This window comes from Triticum aestivum, chromosome 5D, assembly GCF_018294505.1.
Source record: "Triticum aestivum cultivar Chinese Spring chromosome 5D, IWGSC CS RefSeq v2.1, whole genome shotgun sequence".
In the NCBI taxonomy this organism is placed as follows: Eukaryota; Viridiplantae; Streptophyta; class Magnoliopsida; order Poales; family Poaceae; genus Triticum; species Triticum aestivum.
This window is the reverse complement of record NC_057808.1, coordinates 279,360,118-279,381,110: the sequence shown is the minus strand read 5'-3', so window position 1 is coordinate 279,381,110 and position 20,993 is coordinate 279,360,118.

Here is a 20,993-nt window from a genome sequence, read left to right as displayed (position 1 = left end):
CAGACGCATTGAGCCGCAAGAGTCATGTCAACACCCTCATGACAGGAGAGTTACCCCAGGAGTTAGCCGAGGACCTTCGCGAGCTATGTTTGGAGATAGTCCCAAGAGGCTATTTAGCGACACTGGAGATTCAGTCTACCTTGATGGAAAGGATCAGAGAAGCTCAGAAGACAGACAAGGAGATTGAAGAGATAAAGGAGAAGATGAGCAAAGGAAAAGCCAAGGGATTTCGTGAGGATGAACACGATACCTTATGGTTTGAGGACCGCGTATATGTGCCAAATGATCCGGAGATCAGGAAGTTGATTTTGCAAGAAGCCCATGATTCACCGTACTCGATTCACCCAGGGAATACGAAGATGTATTTGGATTTGAAGAATACTTTCTGGTGGACCAGAATGAAGAAGGATATTGCTGAGTATGTAGCAGTTTGTGGTGTATGTCAGAGAGTGAAGGCAGAGCATCAGAAGCCAGCAGGATTGCTACAACCATTGCCGATACCCGAATGGAAGTGGGATAAAATAGGCATGGATTTTATCATGGGATTACCCAGGACTCGTTCAGGCTATGACTCAATATGGGTTGTAGTCGACCGTTTGACGAAAGTGGCTCATTTCATTCCAGTGAAGACCGCTTACACCAGTGCTAAGTTGGCAAAGATATACATGACCAGGATCGTATGTTTGCATGGAGTTCCGAGGACCATTGTATCAGACAGAGGAACCCAATTTACCTCAAAGTTTTGGAAGCAGTTACATGAAACATTGGGAACCAGGCTGGAATTTAGTACAGCTTTTCACCCACAGACAGATGGACAGACTGAGAGAGTCAACCAGATTTTGGAGGACATGTTGAGAGCTTGTGCACTAGATTATGGATCTAGTTGGGACAACAACCTGCCATATGCGGAGTTTTCTTATAACAACAGTTATCAGACCAGTTTGAAGATGGCCCCTTTCGAAGCCTTGTACGGAAGGAGGTGTAGAACACCGTTGTTATGGGACGATGTTGGAGACCGTCAGTTGTTTGGACCAGATTTGATTAAGGAGTCTGAACAGAAAGTGAGGTTGATTCGCGATAGGCTCAAGGTAGCCCAGTCCAGGCAGAAGAGTTATGTTGATTCTAAACGAAAGGAGACAGTCCACGAAGTCGGAGACCGAGTGTATCTTCGAGTATCACCACTTCGAGGAGTGAAGCGCTTTGGAGTTAAGGGAAAGTTAGCGCCCCGTTTTATCGGACCATATAGAGTTGTGGAACGTATGGGAGAGGTTGCCTACAAGCTGGAATTGCCCGAAGGATTGTCTGGAGTTCATGATGTATTTCACGTTTCTCAGTTGAAGAAGTGCCACGCAGAGATGGCTGAGATACCACTGAGAGATACTGTACCACTGGAAGCGATTCAGCTGGAAAGTGATTTGACCTATGAGGAGAAACCAGTTAAGATTCTTGAGTATGCCAGCCGAGTTACCCGCAGCAAGGTTATCAAGTTTTGCAAAGTCCAGTGGAGTCACCACACGGAAGATGAAGCCACCTGGGAACGAGAGGAAGATCTACGGAAGGACCACTCCCACCTGTTTTCTAGCCAACCCGAATCTCGAGGGCGAGATTCATCTTAAGGGGGTAGGTTTGTAACATCCCAAATTTTCAATTTGGTATGTTATACATAGATCATCATTGCATATCATATTTTATTGCATTTTGACAAATCCTCGATAAATCCTAAGCAACTCAAGGACCCTCGGAGAGAGTTGGGGATTTTTCTCGAATTCTCATATTTGATTTTCATCAAAAAAATAAAAATAAAACGAGGATTTTGGTTTTAATTATTTTCTCTCCGGAAAAATATTTCATTAAACAAAATAAATGAGAGGAGAAAATATGACTTCTCCAAAACAATTGAAATACTGGAGGAAAAATGTTAAAATCATCTATTGGATTTTATTCGGATTTTATTTGCCATTTTTATTGCATTAAAAATATTGCATGTTTTCAAAATATTTATTTTTGTGTTAAAACAATGTTCACCCTATTCTAGATTTTCTAACTAGACGGGGAAAATTTATTTTATATTTTTTTGACTTTTATTTATTTTTCTACGAATTATTTTCCGCGGAACGTATATAAAAAAAACGAGCGACGCCCGACCGGGCCGCAGCCCAGCCGAGCGCTGGCCCACCCCGCGCCCCTCTCCTTCTCCAGCACGCGCCGCCGCCGCCGTGTCCGGCTTGGACACGGGACCCCGCCGGAGCTTGCCCCCTCCTCCAAGCCGAGCACCCCCCTCCTTTATATACCCCCGCACCCCCCCCTCTTCCCTCATCTCGCCGCCGCCCGCACCCGCCTCGCTCGCCGCCGCCGGAGCCGAGCCCGAGCCGCCGCCGTTCGCCGCCAAACCCCCCCGCCTCGCCGCCCATCACACCCCCCGAGCCCCCAAGCCCCGCCGCCCTCGCCGCCCCTCGACCGGAGCACAGGAGCCCCGCCGGAGCTCTGCCCCGACGAGGTACTGCCTCGCCTCGTTTTGCCGGTTTTCTTTTAAAAAAAACCCTAGATCGGTTTTTTTCGGTTTTATTATTTTGCAAGCGTTCACCGAATCGTTCGTTTTAACGAACGCGTTCGTCGGTTTTTCTCTGTTAACGAACGTCCGTTATTTAACCGTTCGTCCGTTTTTCTTTTTCCTCGGTTTTTTCCGCTATTTTTCTCAGATTCGATTTCTGATCGAATCTTCGTTTCTGTTTAACTTCTCGCTCGTTTATCGGAATCAGGCGATTCAAGCGCCTAGAGTTTCGTCTCAAAATTCTCTTTCCGTTTAACCTACTCAAACAAGTTTTTGCTACAGTAAAATTTGACCTAGATCCAGATTAGTAAACGAAGCTTGTTTCTTTCGCCGTTTGACTTTCGTTGCTTCTTTCGAGTTGATTCTTTTTGCAAACCGGAGTTCTTAAGTTGAACTTTCTGGTTGGATCTTTCATTCGAGTTTTACCTGTGCATTAGATGAGTACTTATTGTTTGCTTGTTTGTTTGCGATAGAGTACCAGGAGTGTGCCGCTTGTTACTTCGAATCGCTAGGTTTTGCGGATCATCAGCAAGGCAAGTAACACTTTGATCATACTTTCCATACCCAGTTTTATTGCATTAGATCTATTCCTCAAACACTTGCATGATTAGGATCTAATTAAATTGTGGGTATTGGGAAGTAGTTGAGGTAGTACCTATTACCTGTTTTCTTATCAAACCCTTGGGAGTTACTTCTACGTTTGCTATTATATTGCCATGCTATGCTCGTAGACGTGGATTGGGTTTGAAGAGTTTTCCATGACAGATGTGAGATTGTTAATTAATGGTTTACTTAAGGTGGCAACTAAAACTCACATCTGGGTGGATTGAGGGACCTGGGTATTCCAGGATTGCCTGTTTTTCTTTTGGACCGCCACCCAGGTTCAAAGGGATCATGAGATTATTCATGCTAGAAACTTCCGTGTGCAGCCGCAAGCTATTATGGGCTCTAGCATAGTTGACTAAGTTGTGTGAACTCTTACAGTGGTAGACTAGCAGATGTAGGGGAAAGTAGGTGTAACTGTCTACCCATACGTAAGGTGTAAACACTTCTGAAAGACTGTGTCTCGGTCATCCGTTTCTCAAACATCATGTAGTGCGAGAATCAAGCGGAGGCGGTCGAGTCTTGTGGGGAAAAGTGTGCAAACCTCTGCAGAGTGTACAAACTAATCATGGTTAGCCGTGTCCCCGGTTATGGACACCTTGAGTATCTAGTATTTTGATTATCATGTGAATCTCATCACCATGTTACTTTTAATTAATTTTGTTGGATTAATGATGATTCTTAATTGGGATTGAGATGCTGTCAACCATCTCAATGTTTCACAACCACCATGATAGTTAAATAAAATTTATTCCTTTGAGCTAGGATAAAATTGGCTTTTCGCAAAAATTGTAACCATAGAGCTTTCCACCAGCCATATATGCATGTAGTATAGCATTATTATTGCTCATTATTCTCTATGTGTACATTGCCAGCATATTCTATGTGCTGACCCATTTTCGGGCTGCAACGTTTCATGTTGCAGACTTTTCAGACGACGAGTAAGGTGCTTTAGGTCGTGGTCTTATACTCAGTGATGCCGCTGGAGTTGATGGACTCACTTATCTTCCAAGTCTTCCGCTGTTATCGTTATTAGATGGCCTTAAGCCATATTTATCATACTTATTCTCTTTGGAGATATTCGATGTAATAAGTGTGTGATTGCTACTCTGTTATAAATCCTCCATTTGTACTCTGTGTGTCAGCATTACTGATCCAGGGATGACACTGGTGCACAGCAGCACAGACCATTTGAGGTCTGGTCGCTACACGGATGACCCGTGTGCAACCACGTACAGACAATTTGGTAAGATTTGCATCTGTCATATTGGGTATATTGCCATTTGTCAAACTGGAAAGATTGACATTTGTTGATCTAGTAACATTGCCATTTGTCAATCCTTGTAACACTACGATTTATCAAAATATGCAGCTAAAAATCACTAGCACTATCTAATTTTTGCAACTAAAATTCAGTAATTAAGCATAGATTTCATTCATACATTTGTTGCATGTTTTTTCGCAGAAAATCCATATCAAACGGAGTCTAAACGCGATAAAATTTTACTAAGATTTTTTGGGAACATATGTGATTTTTTTGAAGCGGAATCAACGCGAGACGATGCCCGAAGGGCCCACAAGCCCTTGAGGCGCACCCCCCTACCCAGGGCACGGCCAGGGGGCTTGTGGCCACCCAGAAGGTCGGTTGGAGGTGTCCTTTGGATGCAAGGAAGCTTATATCCGGATAAAAATCGTGTTAAAATTTCAGCCCAATCGGAGTTACGGATCTCCGGATATTTAAGAAACGGTGAAAGGCCAGAATCTGGGAATGCAGAAACAGAGGGAAACAGAGAGAGAGAGAGAGAGAGAGAGAGAGAGAGAGAGATCCAATCTCGGAGGGGCTCCCGCCCCTCCGCCGCCATGAAAGCCATGGACCATAGGGGAAACCCTCCTCCCATATAGGGGGAGGTTAACGAAGAAGAAGAAGAAGGAGGGGGGCTCTCTCCCCATCTCTCCTGGTGGCATCGGAACGCCGCCGGGGCAATCATCGTGTGACGGTGATCTACTCCAACAACTCCATCATCTTCATCAACATCTTCATCACCTTCCCCCAACAGCGGTCCACTCTCCCGCAATCCGTTGTACCCTCTACTTGAACATGGTGCTTTATGCTTCATACTATTATCCAATGATATGTTGCCATCCTATGATGCTTGAGTAGATTTTTGTTGTCCTATCGGTAATTGGTGAATTGCTATGGTCGGTTTAATTTTCTTGTGGTTATGTTGCTGACCTTTGGTGCCCATCATATGAGCGCACGTGTGGATCACACCATAGGGTTAGTTGTATGTTGATAGGACTATGCATTAGAGGGCAAGGGTGACATCAACTTCAGCCTACCATAGAAATTGATGCATACGAGATTGAAGGGGGACCAATATATATCTTAATGCTATGGTTGGGTTTTACCTTAATGAACTTTAGTAGTTGCAGATGCTTGCTAATAGTTCCAATCATAAGTGCATAGAATTCCAAGTAAGGGACGACATGCTAGCATTGGCCTCTCCCACATAAAAACTTGCTATCGGTCTAGTAACATAGTCAATTGCTAAGGGACAATTCCGCAAATCCTACCACCACCAATCCACACTCGCTATACTAAGTTAATTGTTTCTTTATTTAAACAGCACCTAAATTTTATTTTCACGTTCTTTATTATCTTGCAAACCTATCTTACCGCACCTACAAAGTACTACTAGTTTCATACTTGTTAGGTAAAGCGAACTTTAAGCATGCGTAGAGTTGTATCGGTCGTCGATAGAACTTGAAGGGAATACAAATCCTACCTTTAGCTCCTCGTTGGGTTCGACACTCTTATTTATCGAGAAAGGCTACAACTGATGCCCTATACTTGTGGGTTATCAAGACCTTTTTCTGGCGCCGTTGCCGGGGAGCAATAGCGTGGGATGAATATTCTCGTGTGTGCTTGTTTGATTTATCACTAAGTAGATTTTATGTGTTGTTCTAAGTTGTTTTCTATCTTTAGTTATGGATATGGAACACGAAATACCAAAAAATTAGGTGTACTGCTACTCATGGAGATGGGGGACCTCCTAACACCCTCGATGCTCGTTATGTGAAAAATATTAAACACTACTTTGATAATCCTCAGAAAATCCCGTTCAAATTGATAATGGGAGACACATTGGATCAACGTGAATACTTTAGGGATTATCGCTTGACTCAAATAGGGAAACTATTATGGGATCAAATTGAAATGTTAGATTGGTATGCTTGGGATTTATGCTTGAGATATAATTATACTTGTTGCTCTAGGATGAAGGCTCGACACCTTCCCTTTTCATGTGGATTTAATGATAATGAAACCTTGGCTTCTTATGCTAATGGTATATATGATTACTATGATGTGGAACGAATAGAAGAATTTGTTTCTTTTAAGGGTGCTTATGAAATTGAACCTTTGTTTGAAAAGTATGAAGATATTTATGATGTTTTTATAGACCTGAAAATTTTCCTATACTAAAATATTGCTATGAGAATTATGAATATAATGTTGATATTAATGATTTTATTGAGAAAGTCTCCGTTGTCCAAGAAGAGACTAATATTTTGCAGGAATCTATGGAAGAAGAAATTGATGACACTGTGAGCTCATTGGATGAAAACGATCAGGAGGAGAGCGAAGAACAAAAGGAGGAAGAGCGGATTAGCTACCCGTGCCCACCTTCTAATGAGAGTAACTCTTCAACTAATACATTGTTTAATTTCCCTTCGTGCTTACGGAAGGATGAATGCTATGATGATTGCTATGATCCCTTGGATTCGTTTAAAATATCCCTTTTTGATGAAATTGATGATTGCTATGATCACTTGGATTCATTTAAAATATCCCTTTTTGATGAAATTGATGCTTCCTATGCTTGTGGCCATGATGCGAATATGAATTATGCTTATGGGGATGAACTTGCTATAGTTGTTTATGTTAAGAATGAAATTGTTGCTATTGCACCCACACATGATAGTCCTATTATCTTGTTGAATTCTCCCAACTACACTATATCGGAGAAGTTTGCGCTTATTAAGGATTATATTGATGGGTTGCGTTCTACCACTACACATGATGATTTTGATAGATATAATATGCATGTTCTTGCTGCTCCTACTTGCAATTATTATGAGAGAGGAACTACATGTCCACCTCTTTATGTTTCCAATACGATAAAATTGCAAGAAACTATTTATACTATGATTGGCCTTTACTTTGTGTGCATGAATTGTTCTTTTATGACATGCTGATGCATAGGAAGAGAGTTAGGCTTGGTCATTGCATGATATATGTTGCTTTGTGCTCACTTATAAACTACAAATCATTGTTAATTAAAATTGGCTTTGATATACCTTGGGATCCGGGTGGATCAATTACTTGAGCACTATATGCCTAGCTTAATGGCTTTAAAGAAAGCGCTGCCAGGGAGACAACCCGGAAGTTTTAGGGAGTCATTTACTTATGTTGTGTGCTTTAAAAAAGTTTTAAAACAAAAAATTAAGTGGGGAACCTAAAACTTTTCAAAAAGAAAAGTGGAAGTAAGAAGGACGAGCACCGTTGAAGTGGGGGAGCTCCTTGAACTTTGTTCATGCCCATGGAAACTTTGCAAATCTTGAATTACAGAAACTTTTCAACAAAAATAATTATCCCCTTGTACAAATCCATTGTATCATAAAAATGATGTGCCAAGATTTGCCTTTACGATGATTAGATTGCTTGTTTGGTTTGGGCAGTGCAAAAACAGAAACTTTGGCTGTAGTGCGTGATTTTTCATTTTTACTGGAACGTCGAATGTTTCTGAAATTTTTACACAATACTGCTATGCAAAAAAATTATTTTGTCAGAATTTTTGGAGTTACAGAAGTATGGTAAATGTTCAAATTGCTACAGATTGTCCTATTTTTGACAGATTCTTTTTTTGATGCATTGTTTTGCGTATTTTGATGGAACTATGGATTGTATCGTTGGTATAAGACATGGAGAAGTTAGAATATAGTAGGTATAATACAAAAATATAATATGAATGGGTTTGCAACAGTACTTAAAGTGGTGATTTTCTTTATTATACTAACGGATCTCACGAGGGTTTTGTTAAGTTTTGTGTGATTGAAGTTTTCATGTTTTGGGTGAGATCTCGATGGATGAAGCAATAAGGAGCGACAAGAGCCTAAGTTTGGGGATGGCGAGGCACCCCAAGGTAATATTAAAGGACTCCCAATCAACTAAGCTTGGGGATGCCCCGGAAGGCATCCCCTCTTTCTTCTAACGACCATCGGTAATTTCACTTGGAGCTATATTTTTATTCGTCACATGATATGCATAATTTCTTGGAGTGTCGTGTGCTTTTTATTTTTCTTTCAAATAATGCACCAGGCTAGTATGAGAAAGTCCTTGGTTGATTTATAGAATGCTCTTTGCACTTCACTTATATCTTTTGAGTATGGCTTTACATAATGCTTCATATGCTTCACTTATATCATTTGAAGTTTGGATGCTTGTTTCTCTACATAGAAAAACCGTTATTTGTAGAATGCTCTTATGCTTCACTTATATTTGTTAGAGATTGGGCAAGTCTTTTGTAGAAAGAATTAAACTCTCTTGCTTAACTTATATCTATTTAGAGAGTTAACAGGAATTGGTCATTCACATGGTTAGTCATAAAATCCTACATAAAACTTATAAATCGCTGAATATGATATGTTTGATTCCTTGCAATAGTTTTGCGATATTGAGGTGGTAATACTGGGGCATGCTAGTTAAAGAATTAAATTTGAGTATTAATAATGATGTTAAGGGAAGTAAGTCTTTACGCATGTAAAGTGGTGCCCGCTGACATTAGCGGTGAGGTCGAAGCATAATTTATCCTTGGTTGAAATCCTTCTGTGTTGTTTGAATCGCGGTTGCGCGATGGTTAACTCTTACCAACCTTCCCCCTAGGGGCATGCGAGTAGTACTTTGCTTCGAGGGTTAATAAAACATTCACAATAAGTATATGAGTTCTTTATGACTAACGTTGAGTCCATGGATTATACGCACTCTCACCCTTCCACCATTGCTAGCCTCTCTAGTACCGCGCAACTTTCACCGGTGCATAAACTCTCATTACACCTTCCTCAAAACAGCCACCATACCTACCTATCATGGCATTTCCATAGCCATTCTGAGATATATTGCCATGCAACTTCCATCATCATCATATACATGACTTGAGCGTTCATTGTCATATTGCTTTGCATGATCGTAAGATAGCTAGCATGATATTTTCATGGCTTGTCCGTTTTTTGATATCTTTGCTATGCCGAATCATTGCACATCCTGGTACACTACCAGAGGCATTCATATAGTCATCATTTATTAGTTTTATCAAGTTGTAATATCGAGTTGTAAGCAAATAAAAGTGTGATGATCATCATTATTAGAGCATTGCCCCATTGAGGAAAGGATGATGGAGGCTATGATTCCCTCACATCGGGATGAGACTTCGGACTTACAAAAATAAAAAGAGGCCAAAGAGCCCAAAATAAAAAGAATATATAAAAAAGAGAAAATAAAAAATGAGAGAAAAATTGAGAAGGGGCAATGTTACTATCCTTTTACCACACTTGTGTTTCAGAGTAGCACCATGTTCTTCATATAGAGTCTCTTGAGTTATCACTTTCATATATTGGCGAGAATTTTTATTATAGAACTTGGCTTGTATATTCCGATGATGGGCTTCCTCAAATGCCCGAGGTCTTCATGAGCAAGCAAGTTGGATGCACACCCACTTAGTTTTCAGTTTGAGCTTCCATACACTTATATCTCTTAGTGCATCCGTTGCATGGCAATCCCTACTCCTTGCATTGATATTGATTGATGGGCATCTCCATAGTCTGTTGATCCGCCTAGTTGATGCGAGACTTTCTTCCTTCTCCTGTTGATCCCTACCACCACATTCTATTCCACCCATAGTGTTATATCCATGGCTCACGCTCATGTATTGAGTGAAGTTGAAAATGCTGAAGCGTGAAGTACGATCCAATTGCCTGGTTTGACACCAAGGTGCTCATGATTTATACTTTATGCAGGGAAGACTGAGTGTGTCATGCTTACCACAATTAAGTGTATAGAGGCTGTTTCCTTTAGCTCCATTATTATGAAAGGGAATGATGAATTACATGCATGTCTTGTATTATTCTTTCGATGTAAAATTGATAGACTATTACCTTGAATCACTCGTGTCTTAATATTCATGCCATGATTAGATTTTATGATCAAGATTATGGTAGGTAGCATTCCACATCAAAAATTATATTTTTTTCATTTACCTACTCGAGGACGAGCAGGAATTAAGCTTGGGGATGTTGATATGTCTCCGTCGTATCTATAATTTTTTATTGTTTCATGCCAATGTTTTACAACTTTTATATACTTTTGGCAACATTTTATATCATTATTTGGGACTAACATATTAATCGAGTGCCCAATGCCAGTTCCTTTTTATTGCATGTTTTTTGTTTCACAGAAAATCCATATCAAACGGAGTCCAAACACGATAAAAATTTACAAAGATTTTTTGGGAATATATGTGATTTTTGGGAAGCGGAATCAACGCGAGACGATGCCCGAGGGGCCCACAAGCCCTTGAAGCGCGCCTCCCTTCCCAGGGCACGGCCAGGGGGCTTGTGGCCACCCCTAAGGTCGGTTGGAGGTGTCCTTTGGACGCAACGAAGCTTATATATGGATAAAAATTGTGTTAAAACTTCAGCCCAATCGGAGTTACGGATCTCCGGATATTTAAGAAAGATGAAAGGCCAGAATCTGGGAATGCAGAAACAGAAGGAAACGAGAGAGAGATCTAATCTCGGAGGGGCTCCCGCCCCTCTGCCACCATGGAAGCCATGGACCAGAGGGGAAACCCTCCTCCCATCTAGGGGAGGAGATCAAGGAAGAAGAAGAAGGAGGGGGATCTCTCCCCCTCTCTCCCGGTGGCGCCGGAACGCCGCCGGGGCAATCATAGTGTGACGACGATCTACTCCAACAACTCTATCATCTTCATAAACATCTTCATCACCTTGCCCCATCTATCTACAGCGGTCCACTCTCCCGCAAACCGCTGTACCCTCTACTTGAACATGGTGCTTTATGCTTCATACTATTATCCAATGATATGTTGCCATCCTATGATGCTTGAGTAGATTTTGTTGTCCTATCGGTAATTGGTGAATTGCTATGGTCAGTTTAATTTGCTTGTGGTTATGTTGCTGTCCTTTGGTGCCCATCGTATGAGCGCGCGTGTGTATCACACCATAGGGTTAGTTGTATGTTGATAGCACTATGCATTGGAGAGCAAGGGTGACAGCAGCTTTAGCCTACCATAAAAATTAATGCATACGAGATTGAAGGGGGACCAATATATATCTTAATGCTATGTTTGGGTTTTACCTTAATGAACTTTAGTAGTTGTGGATGCTTGCTAATAGTTCCAATCATAAGTGCATAGAATTCCAAGTAAGGGACGACATGCTAGCAGTGGCCTCTCGCACATAAAAACTTGCTATCGGTCTCGTAACATAGTCAATTGCTAAGGGACAATTCCGCAAATCCTACCACCACCAATCCACACTCGTTATACTAATTTAATTGTTTCTTTATTTAAACAGCACCTAACTTTTATTTTCACGTTCTTTATTATCTTGCAAACCTATCTTACCACACATACAAAGTACTACTAGTTTCATACTTGTTCTAGGTAAAGCGAACTTTAAGCGTGCGTAGAGTTGTATCGGTGGTCGATAGAACTTGAAGGGAATACAAATCCTACCTTTATCTCCTCGTTGGGTTCGACACTCTTATTTATCGAGAAAGGCGACAACTGATCCCCTATACTTGTGGGTTATCACTAGGCGTAATGCATAGTTTCAGGTATTGTCATCTTTCATTCCCAGCTCCTCAATCACACATCCGTACTTCCTAGGAGTTCTAACATTTATATTTTTAACAATCACACTCCTAGGAACAAAGTTGAGGATTTTGTTTTCATAGATGGGTTCCTTTATCAAATCAACAAAATTGGGGTGAACACTAATCATTTTAAGATCTTCATTTCCATTACTAAATGCGGCACCCTTGTTTTTAGGAACATACATAAATTTGCAATTCTTGCTAGGAGGAGTCCTTTCGATGGTTTTAACGGAAGAAAAAGTAGAATCCAAATTATTAATAACTTCTTCCAACTTATCATTTCTAGCGGGACTTTGTTCTACCCTCTCATTAATTACCGATTCTTTTCCTTTTAGCACTTTTAAAGTAGTTCCTACCTTTACCCAAATTGATTAATATGATCAAGGATCTTTTTATCCAAAATTTCAATATGCTCTATGGTAGGTATGTTATTTTCAATAGCGTCAAACCTTTGCATAACATGCTCCAAAGTCAATGCGGTTTCATTAATAGTAATAGGTGGTGATCCCACTAAATTTTCCATAGCATTGAAAGCATCCATAGGGTGACCACTCAAGAAATTCCCTCCGGTAATAGTATCAAGCACAAATCTATACCAAGTAGTAATACCCACATAAAAATTATAAAGGAGAACGGTAGTTGATTGCTTACGAGTTGATCTATTCAGAGCATCACAAATCCTATGCCAAGCATCTTGTAAAGTCTCCTCCCCTATTTGTTTAAAATTAAGCACTTCATTTTTAGGGGTGCAAGTAACAAGTGAAGAACTAGCCATAGCAGCAAAACAAGCAAGCAAGCAAACATGCAAAAGGGCAAATGGAAAATATTTTTGTCTTTTCGTGAACACATTTTAGAAGTGGGGGAGATGAAAATGAGAGGCAAATGGCAAATAATGTAAATGCAAGGAGATGAAAGTTTGTGCGTGGTACTTGATAGGTTTTGGTGATGTCTCCCCGGCAACGGCGCCAGAAATTCTTCCTGCTACTTGTGAGCTGCGTTGGGATTTCTCCGAAGAGGAGAGGATGATGCAGTACATTAGAGATAAGTATTTTCCTCAGTTAAGAGCCAAGGTTATCAATCCAGTAGGAGAACCACACAAGACCTCGTGAACATCACCTACAAGCAAAAGAACAAATACTTGCACCCAACGCAAAAAAGGGGTTGTCAATCCCTTGGCGGTTAATTGCAAGGATCAAGTCTGATAATGGTAGATAGATAAACAAAAACACAAAATAAAAATAACGGTAAATAAATTGCAGCAAGGTATTTTTGGATTTTTATATATGATAAAGATAGACCCGGGGGCCATAGTTTTCACTAGAGGCTTCTCTCTTGAACATACATACGGTGGGTAAACAAATTACTGTTGGGCAATTGATAGAAAAGCGCATAGTTATGACGATATTCAAGGTAATGATCATGTATATAGGCATCACGTCTGAGACAAGTAGACCGAATCCTTCCTGCATCTACTACTATTACTCCACACATCGACCGCTATCCAGCATGCATCTAGAGTATTAAGTTCATAAAGAACAGTATACACCTTAACCAAGATGACATGATGTAGACAAAGTAAACTCAATCAATATGAATAAACCCCATCATTTTACCCTTAATGGCACTGATACAAATACATGTCATGTCCCTTTCTGTCACTGGGATTGAGCACCGCAAGATCGAACCCATCAAAAGCACCTCTCCCATTGCAAGATAAATCAATCTAGTTGGCCAAACCAAATCAATAGATCAGAGAGAAATACAAAGATATAACAATCATGCATATAAGAATTCTGAAAATACTCAAATAATAATCATGAATAATCTAATCATAAACCCACAATTCATCAGATCCCACCAAAGACATCGCAAAAGAAGATTACATCGAATAGAACTCCAGGAACATCGAGGAGAACATTGTATTGAAGATAAAAGAGAGAGAAGAAGCCATCTAGCTACTAGCTATGGACCTGTAGGTCTATAGTAAACTACTCATGCATCATTGATAGGGTAGCAAGGATGATGTAGAAGCCCTCCATGGTCGATTCCCCCTCCAGCAGAGTACCGGAAAAGGCCTCCAGATGGGATCTCGCGAGAATAGAAACTTGCGGCGGCGGAAAAAGTGTTTCGGGAGGCTCTCTGATGTACAGGGAATATTGCGGAATTTATAGTGTTGTAATTAGGTCAGGAGGTGCCACGAGGGTCCCACAAGCCTGGGGGTGCCCCCCTAGGGTGCCCCTGACAGGCTTGTCACTGCCTCATGGCACTTCAGGTCTTCTCCCGAAGATTCTAGGGTCCCTTCTGGTCTAGAAAAAATTGTCAAATAGTTTCGTAGCGTTTGGACTCCATCTGGTACTGATTTTCTGAAAAACCAAAAACAAGCAAAAAACAGCAACTGGCACTGGGCACTAATTTAATAGATTAGTCCCAAAAAATGATATATAATTGCATAATAAACATCCAAGATTGATACTATAATAGCATGGAACAAACAAAAATTATAGATACGTTGAAGACGTAGCATTCCCCTCTCCTCTTCCTGCACCACCACCTCCCACCTTTCTCTTCCACCTCCCATGCGCAGCCTTCCTCGGCCCCGGGTCACCCTCGATCAAGCCTCCTAACCCCCTCCTGGCTCCCACACGCTGCCACCATTAGGAGAGGCCTGAGCGCGCCTCACCCGCCTTCATGCACATGCCAATGATGCGCTCAAGACCGGCAATGTCGGCAGCTACCAGTCACCGACGAACACCTCTCCGCCTCCTCTTCCTCTCTTCCCTCTTCCCCCTTCACCCGCACGCCACCTGAGCTCGCGGATGAGATCCTGTCTAGCGCCTCTGCCGTCGGAGCCCTGCGTTGACCTGACTCCTCCTCTCCCGCTCCCCTAGACTCCCCCTCCCCCCCTCCGCACACCTTCCGCTAGAGCCCTTCATTGCGTCATCCCCTACACGACATGATGACGTCGTCATACACCACAGCCAGCCAGCCATCGCGCAAGGATGGGATAGGAGGCAGGAGACTATCCTCGGAGTTGTACCCTGAGGCCAAACATGAGTTCCTCTATGACATGGGACGGAACAGGCTGTTCCTGTTTGGAATCAGTGGCTTGAAGGTGTAAGAACTGAATTGAAATTCCTTCTCCTTACGTATGTGAACATCCTTGGCTATTTTTTCTTTAATCAGCCAATATTCATTGATTCATTGATATACTTTCTATAGGTTCATGTGAGTACATCTGAGATTCATATTATTTATCCATTCTTTATTTTCTTTGAAGGTTCTGAAGCGGCTATCGGCTATATAGCAGTCAACCTTCACTTGGAAAAAGTTCATTTTTGTCATCTTATATGAGCGATCTTGCCCCCTCAATGTTCTAGGCATCTAGGTGGACCTCAATGTTCTAGGCATCTAGGTGGACAATTCTGTTTATTGTCAACCTCCCTCGGCATAATCGTGCTATCTATTTGCACTACAGCCCTATTTCAGTAGTTATAGATGTTGGCAATTCAAGTCTAACTATAGTCAGAAAAGTTAGTTTAATCCAGACATAGTTAACTACAAACATCTACGGGAATAAAATCACAACACATCCCCATTTTATCACAGGCTGACTCTTCTGATGTATTTATCCTTGGTGTTTATTTATCTTAGGTGTAAAATATATGCAAGGACTTCTAATGTATTTATCCATGGTACATGGCATATTCATATGTATATGTAACTGTACTACACGGCTTTAGACAACAGGTGTATACATGGCACACACATTTAGGAAGTGTTAAATTTTTGTGCATGAATGTGATATTGAATACATATTGTACAATTGCCTTGCGTAATTTAGCAATTAACTGATGTTGGATTTATGAAAAAAAATGGTTGTGTGGTATAAAAGGGGGCCATGTAATTCTCATGTAAGAGTTTTCCAGATTCTATACAAAGCTAAGAAAATTATGACCTGGATGTTCCTCCAGAAATTCGTATATAGCAGTTTCTATACAAAGCTACAAAAGTCTATGTTTCGGTTCAAATTTAGTACGTTATTTGAAGAGCATATAGGACAAAGAAAGTAGATCATCAGCAAATCCCCTTTTCTATGGCTACTAATAGTCACTCCTTTGCACTTTTCTCCCCAGTTCCTCCTTTGTTTCTATTCTGATATAACTATTTATATCTTTCTGCTTCCACATGTTCACAATAAACACAAGTATAACATTTAAAGGTTGATCAGCAAAGCCAGCAAGAGGATCACTAAGGTATACAACTTCTCAGCTGCTCAATCCTCTAGAGAAAAATCAAATAGAAATACATGACAAAATTGACAAATCGTAAATGAAATTATATATAGGTGCATATCCTAAATTAAGCTACTCTTTTCGTAAATGCTAAAGTTTTCCGCATGTCACCCTGAGCATACACAAACCAACTTAGCTCTCCGTCCTAGTGGGCTAGGCAGGCCTAAATACAAAGCACATTTTGGTCTAAAGTAGTCCATGTATGCTACAATGAATTGTTTTCAACTCAACATAATCCTCTCCTGCATATTCAAGCTCCGTACGCCAAATTTAACTATTTCCTATTTAAAATGGTTATTTCTATTGTTTATTCTAAATTTTGCCATGTTGTGACAGAAAAAAGGAATATAGAATAAAATGAACAAACTTTACATCAAAATTTATACAAGTCTAGATCATAAATTTGGTCGCTGGCCTAATCAGTACTTTTGCTTTGAACTACTTGCATTACTGTAACACTTACTATTGATTGATTCCCTATATATAGTGCTATAATGAATCCGGGTAAAAAAAAATTCGAAGATGTGTTCATGGATGATGCGCAGCTCCACACAAGACTATGTGCCACGTGGCACTATGCATTCATTGTTAAACCCCCCTCTCTCTCTCATAGCCAGACAACCTCGTGAAGCAGTAACCACAGCTATAAACCAATTATTTGACACAGAGGTTCACCTAATCATCCACGAAATGAGCGAGGAAAAAGTGGTTCGCTCTTTCCCTAATCACTGGGAAGACGTACAAGCATTCAGATATGCAGAAAAAGGAGACGCTCCCTATGTGAACAATGTGGCATATCGCACTGATCAAAGGATTACAATCTGCATGAAAAGCCTTCCTCTATATAATTCATTGCAACCAGATCGACCTCAAACCCATTGTCATCCCTTCTCTCATCTTAAAATAAAAAACAACATACAGGCACACGCGGGCTAAGTCATCGGTGGCGCGCCGCCGCGCCTTTGGCTTGCTAGTTAAACTTAGATCTACTCATCATCATCATCACCAGGCGCCTTGACGTGGACGTGGTGCTCCATCAGCGACTTGGAGAGCACGAAGGCCAGATTGTACTACTCCTTCAACGCCGCCACCCGCGCCGCCACAGCTTCGTCTCCGGCAGCGGCCGCCTTCTTCATGTCGAACCACGCGCTCTTCGCCGCCGGAGACGCTTGAGCACGGGGGAGAAGATCCAGTCTAGCCTGTCGTAGTTGCTCCACACCCATCGGCCGGAGCTATGGGACAGCGCGTCGTGCTTCCACGCCTGCTCCTTGCGCCACCCCTTCACTGGCGAACGGAGGGAGGAGTTCCCGGCCTCATCGTCGTTGCGGCGCTTGCGAGGCGGCTCGTCGCCACGGCCACCGAGCCCCCCTCGGCCACCCCTTCCACCACCCATGCACGACATCAGGGCTCGGTTCCGGTGGCTATGCGCGCCGCAAAAGGCTGCCAGAGAAGAGGGATTTCTCGTCGGAGAAGAGGATTTCGGCGAAGGGGGAGAGGAGAAATGAAGGGTGTGAACCATGGAATGCCATCGCTCCGGTATATATTGCGAATTCGGGGCAGTTTACGGGCCTCCCATAAAAAAATTACGGGTCAGGCCGTTTTTACAAGACCTGTTTGAGCCAGTTTTTTTGCCCGTACTGCAAATCGGACGGAAAAACACGGCCCGACGAACTTTTACCAGATCGAGATGCTCTATTCCTCAAAAAAGAAAAAACTAGAGATGCTCTAAGGTTGGTCACGACCTGATGTGAAAGAGCCCTTTCTCATCTTTCCTCTTTCCAGCGATTTTCCGCCGCATTTCCTATGTGTTGCCTTAAGCGCCTGTTACATTGTAATTAACCCCCAAAAAGTGTGCGTGAGGTTTGATTCAAACACATGACCTCCTCGTCTAGTGTTAGCTACGGTAGCCAGCTCACCCCGATGTGATTAGTTACATCCCTTTTATTCTTTTCTTCTTTCTTCTTTTCTTTTCATTTTTTTCTTTTTCTCTTTTTCTAAAAATGCTTGAACTTTTTTAATCAAAATCAATAAACTTTGTTCAAATTCAGGACTTTTTTTTTTCAAAATATGGTGATTTGTTTTTTGAATTCATGAACCCTTTTTAAAAATTGATGAGTTATTTGAATTCGTTTTCTTCTTTTTTGAAAATCCATGAACCTTTTCCAAATTTGTGAATTTTTTTTCCAAATTTGATTATTTATTTTCAAAATCTGGTGATTTGTTTTTTGAATTCATGAACCCTTTTTTAAAATTGATGAGTTATTTGAATTTGTGTTCTTCTTTTTTGAAAATCCATGAACCTTTTCCAAATTTGTGAATTTTTTTCCAAATTTGATTAACTTTTTTTTAAATCAATGAACTTTGTTTTGCAAAACTGATGGATTTTAAAAAAATTATGGACGATTTTTCAAAATGGGTGAACTTTTAAAATTTTAGGAACTTTTTTTTCAAAATCACAGTGAACTTTTTTGAATTCATGATCTTTCTTTTTGAAATTCCTGAACTTTTTTCTATTTTGTGAAATTTTGTATTCACAAATTATTTTTGATTTTTTTTTCTTTCTAAAAGTCAAGGTTGACAGCGAACAAGGCGACTGTGTGACAAGCGATATGATAGCCTTAGTAGTGGGCCTGCCTAGATTGCGGGGCGCGTGGGCGCTCCTAACCGCCGCTCGCCACTTTTTTTCTGAACACAGTATAGTCGCAAACGCTCATATACACGTGCATACACTCACCCCTATGAGTGCACACACGCACACCCTACCCTTATGAGCACCTCCGAAAGACTGAGTCGGCATATCATCTTAAAATTTACGAAGTTACCTCGTCGGCGGCGGGAACGTCTCCTCCCACCGAATGTGCATCACGAAAATCCTGAAATAAATCCAAAAATAAATGCAAGCATCAGGATTTGAACCCTAGTGGGCTGGGGATACCACACCATAGTCCCTCTAATCATCCAACCACAGATTGGTTGGCGCGCTCGCCACTTAGGAGCTCCCATTTTCTCCACCCAAAAAAGCTAGCGATCGAAGGACGTGCGTAGCAGCGTATACGTACATACACACTGTATGTGTGAATTCGTGAGCAGTTCTTCAAGGTGGATATCATTTCACATGTGAATCGAGTGAAGGGGCAGCATCAAAACTCCTTGTCACAATGTAAAATAGCTAGTCTCATGCCTCGTAATTTTTTATATTAATTGCATGTGCATGTTATGTAGGAAATTAATTACACGTTGATACTCCTCCGATCCATATTAACTCTCGTTGATTCAGACAAATGTGCTTCCGTGTGAAGTACAAATTTTCGTTACGTGCTTTCTCACAAAAGTGAATTGTGCTTCCACGGTTTTTCCACTTTACGTCTTTATTTTAGATTTTTTGTTTTTAGATTATTGGTTTTTCCTTTTTTCGTTTCGGTTAGTTTTTCTCTTTTGTGTTTTTCAATCTATTTTTTTTGTTCTCCGAGTGAAGCATAGTCGTGCTTCCCAAAAGTGAAGCATAGATTAGTTTAGTTGGAGCATAGGTTAGTATAATTTGGAAGCACAAGTTACTCTAGTTGGAAGTGTAGATTTTGTTTGATTTTTTGTGTGAAAACCTGTCAACATTGGATATAATTTCGACAAGCTCGATGCAAGAAACGCAACGGTGAAAACAGTTCGTTATTCGGATGCATGGTTGAAGAGATTTTTTTTTGAAAAAATGAGTCTTAGAAAATAAAAGCACATACAAACTCACCCATGCGTGGAGAGAAATCTCACCAGAACTCCCTGGTTGCGACAAGTGTTACATCACCAACAGAGAAGGTGAGAGTGACTTTGCAAGGAATACCACTTAATTAGTGATTTCCAAACTCCTCGCCCTTCGCAGTGTGCTAACTGGACCGTCCCAATAAATGACCGCAAGGCTTCGCTAATGAAAAGGACCTAATAACATAGGGGCGGGGGTGTCATCCAAGCAAACTATTGTTTTTTACGGGACGGTTTTCACAGGAACGCCATGATCTAGGGGTGTTCTCTCAAATAAACCTTTGACGTGAACGCTCAAGAATTGTCATGGTAAAAGTGATATATTTGTCACGCTATTCTAAAATATTTGCCTTGTCGTAAAGAAAGAAATTGACATGCTAACAGAAAATATTGGCAGGGTTGTCATGCTCAGTAGAGTAATTGTCATGCGTTTTCAGGGATTTGCCACGATGCAACATAGAGAATTGCCAGCCCAAAAAGAAAATTGCCATGCTGGAAGAAAGGATTTGCCATGCTACATCAATATGAAATGGTGAAATTTGTCGTCATGCTCTAGAAACAGAAATTTTGCATTCCGGATGTGTTCGCTCAGATTGTCATCCTAAGCGAACCGTTTAATGCCGTCAACTCCTAGTTCCTCAAAAGGGTGTGCGTGTGTGTGTGTTGGGGGGATATGGTATTCGATGCACCTAAGGGCGTTCATTTGGAAAGACTAAAAATCTAGCGTCATTTCATACGTTTGGAAAAAAAAAGACAATGAGGGGCACATATGCTATACCATTTTATCGAGTATTTGGACGCTATTTTATTTTGGTTGATTCACACTAATATTTAAAAAAAAAGATGC